This window comes from Triticum aestivum, chromosome 3D, assembly GCF_018294505.1.
Source record: "Triticum aestivum cultivar Chinese Spring chromosome 3D, IWGSC CS RefSeq v2.1, whole genome shotgun sequence".
Lineage (NCBI taxonomy): Eukaryota > Viridiplantae > Streptophyta > Magnoliopsida > Poales > Poaceae > Triticum > Triticum aestivum.
This window is the reverse complement of record NC_057802.1, coordinates 603,347,368-603,351,127: the sequence shown is the minus strand read 5'-3', so window position 1 is coordinate 603,351,127 and position 3,760 is coordinate 603,347,368. Positions and strand designations below refer to the sequence as shown.

Genomic DNA, 3,760 nt, shown 5'->3' with positions numbered 1-3,760 from the left:
CCCGGACGCCAGGGTCCCGGGCGTCTAGCCCCCTGGCCTCCGCAAAACTTCTTTCACACCTTCCTAAAGCCTCGTGAGATTTACCCCTTGGCCCAAACAAAGTGTTCTCGTACCCGAACATTTCGAGAAACATCCAAAACCCCTTCCGATGAATTCCGGAGACCAAACACTATTATCTCATATATCAATCTTTACCTCCGGACTATTCTGGAGCCTCTCGTCATGTCCGTGATCTCATCCAGGACTCCGAACAACATTCGGTAACCAACATACATAACTCATACTCCCTCCCTTCCACAATGTAGTGCCTATAGATTTTTCTGAAAGTCAAACTTTGTGAACTTTGACCAAGTGTATAGAGAAAATTGTCTACATCTACAACACCAAACATGTACAATCTAAAAATATAACTCATTACGTATCCAATGATGTGCACTTGGTATTCTAGATGTGCCTATTTTTCTCTATAAATATGGTCAAAGTTTGTAATGTTTGAGTTTTGTCAAAATCTATAGGCACTACATTATGGAATGGAGGGACTATAATACTATATCGTTAATGAACGTTAAGCGTGCGGACTGTACGGGTTCGAGAATGATGTAGAAATGACTGAGATGCTTCTCCGGTCAATAACCAATAGCGCGACCTGGATGCCCATATTAGTTCCTACATATTCTACGAAGATCTTTATCAGTCGAACCTTTATGACAACATACGTAGTTCCCTTTGTCCGCCGGTATGTTACTTGCCCGAGGTTATGAAGCGGGAGATCAAATATGCAATTAATTTGAGATTATCCAGAAGGCAATCAAATATGTAATTAATTTGAGATTATGAAGAGAGCGATAAAAAATATTATTAATTTGAGATTACCAAGAGAGCGATCAAATATGTAATTAATACATATTTGGGTACTCAACTTAATTTGGGGAAATTAATTTTCCATAAATAGTAAACTTTTATATTGGTAAAAGCAATACTTGTACTATTTTTACAACGATAAACAATATCTTTCCACCTTTAAAAAAGAAGATAAACAGTATCTTGTATGTATATTTTTTCATTTATAACCATTTGTACAATACTGGAAGGATATTGTGTATACCATCAATAAAAAGATAAGGGTATCATGCATTAATTACCGAAGATATATGGTGATAAAAAGATAAGGAGTTGTTTCTCTATATATATGGACCATGGATCAGAAGGCCGCAGGTCAAACGAAGACACATCCTATCGTTCTTGGATCAGATAAAATATTGCAGTCGTGGTCGATCGGCTGCATCATGGGAAAGTGCACTAAGCAAGTTCACGCACCGTTGCTACTTCTTCTCGTATGCTTCGCTATTCATGGGCAGTGTAAGTGGCACTCATATTTCCCGTCAGCCGATTATTTAACTATTCTTTCATTTTAATTCTTTTATTAGTTTTGAATATTGATGATTTATTTGTCTATAAACTTTTATAGTTGAAGCCATCGGTGTCAATGGCGAGCGTATTCCTCCGTGGTGCACAAAGAGTGCAACTATACCAATCTGCAACCCAGATAAATATAGATGCTATTGTTGTGTTCAAAATTGGCAATGCTACAAAACAATGGATGAGTGCAGAGTCAAGTGTGCATATTTACCTCCCTCCTCTTCCTCTGTACTTCCATGAAACCGGGTTCTTATCATGAGCTGGAAGAAAAATGAATAAGATCCAGACAATAAACAATTTGCTATGAATTTATTGGCAATTATTGTTTGCAGTTTTTGGTTGCCGAAACATACACTTTGCCTGTTTCTTCCTTCCCTCTTTCCTCCTCCGTTTCCCTTGTTTGGGAATTCCATGTTCTACTCCATGCAACATATATATTGTTCTGTTAGAAAATATGCTAGATCGTAAATTAACTGAGTATATTAAAAGGAAAAGGTTTGAAAACAACCGGCTGATTTTAACAGGCGCGTAAGCTGCCTGCTCGGTCGTCCGATGACCGCTGATCGCAATTTCCCTGGGGCGCACAGCATTGTGTTCACACGAGGATGTCTGCCTTTTTGTGTTTGCCGGTCCATGTTCACACTAGTACGTTGACGTTTCAAGGCACACTAAGTAGCTAGTATTCACTCTTATTGCAAAAAAGTGGCAGCTTTGTTACCGCCAATAACTCAACAAAGGATGCCATGCTGGATGCTTCAAAATATTTTAGGCACACTAAAATATTTTTTCCCATGTTGCGTAGTACTTGTGTTGGCATGTTAGATGTCAATCTTTCAAGTAGGATGCATTTTTTTTTTCTATTGCAAAAGCCGAACGGTCGTGTGTGTAGAGCCGATGCACGACATTGCAAGGCCGACCACCTCTATTGCGTGCGGAGCGTATGTCGCTACAAGCCGAATCACATCAATGTTGCAAACAGCCACATACTTCTTTTTGCTCGAAAGCCAGGCGCCGCTAATGTGCATGAGACACGTGACACGCAAGCGAGAATTATGTCGAAGCTACAAGCTTTCCACTATATCCTTTTTTTTGGCTGCTGCAACCTCTTGAGCACAACATAGGTTATGATGTTGCAAATAATCGGTCGTAGTTGACGAGTGTTTGCAATGTGAGCACAACATGGGTCATGTTGCAAATGGTAAGTCACAACCGTGAATTGTTTGCAACACGAGCACAACATGAGTCATGCAGCAAATGATGTGTCGCAACCGAGGAGTGTTTCAACCCAAGCGTAACATGGGTCATGTTGCAAACGACAGGTCATAGCTAAATGGCCGAGTGCAACATGAGTCATGTTGCAAACGATGAGTCGCTCCTGAGGAGTGTTTGCAATGCGAGTGCAACATGGGTCATGTTGCAAACGATTGGTCGTAGCTGAATGGTTGAGGCGTGTTTGCAACACGAACGAGCGCAACATGAGTCACAGCTGAGTAGTGTTTGCAATGTGAGCGCAACATGTGTCATGTTGCAAACAATGGGTTGCAGCTGAATGACCGATGATTGTTTACAATGCTAGCAAGCGCAACATGGATCATGTTGCAAACCCCTGAATGCATGTTGCAAACGATGAGTCACAATCAACATGAGTGTAACATAAGTCATGTTGCAAACAATTGGTCGCTGTATCATGTTGCAAACCCTTGAGGGCAACATCGATTACGTTGCAAATGATACATCGCAGCTAAACAGTTGACGCAGATCGAACGACTGTCACATGGATTTAATTGCTACGGTGGATGCAGTTGATCCGCATGTTATATTCACACAATGTACATAGTTTTGCCTTCGTGCTTTGTTTTCATTCATGGCAGCCTACGTACAATGATACAGGAAGCATACTCAGTAGTCTAGTCAAAAGAGACACCAAAAAGCTACGCACATGGGCCATGCACGTAAAATAAGGCTGGCAGGTAGCGATGATCACTGGGCCTTTGAAATCATCAACCTCGTTACCTAGGACCCACTAGAGACGTCAGATCGGATAGGATCAAACGGCACACCAGCCGGATGATTTCGGCCGAAAATCATCCGGATGACGCGTAGTAGTGACCTATTCTGGCCGGGCGGCCAGCCGAAGATTAGGCCAGTCGCAGGCGAGCCTTGCGACCGTCTCGATCGTGCGTCACGCAAGCGACGGGAGCGCCCCGGTTCAAATTGTGTTTTCCACCTTTCCTCTTTCTTCTTGCCCATGAACGCAGGTTATTGCAACCGTTCTTTTCCTCCATCTCCACCGCCATGTGCAGCGCACAGGCATGACGAGACCTAGCTACTAGGGTGACCC

General features: G+C 42.3%; 1 long non-coding RNA gene across 1 annotated transcript; it reads left to right on the top strand.

Annotated features, from left to right (window-relative positions):
- Positions 1-1,221: 1,221 nt before the first annotated feature.
- On the top strand, positions 1,222-1,741 carry LOC123075835 (uncharacterized). The gene is made up of 2 exons (XR_006436214.1): positions 1,222-1,359; positions 1,469-1,741. It is a non-coding gene; the product is annotated as an uncharacterized lncRNA (long non-coding RNA).
- The last annotated feature ends 2,019 nt before the right edge of the window (positions 1,742-3,760 follow it).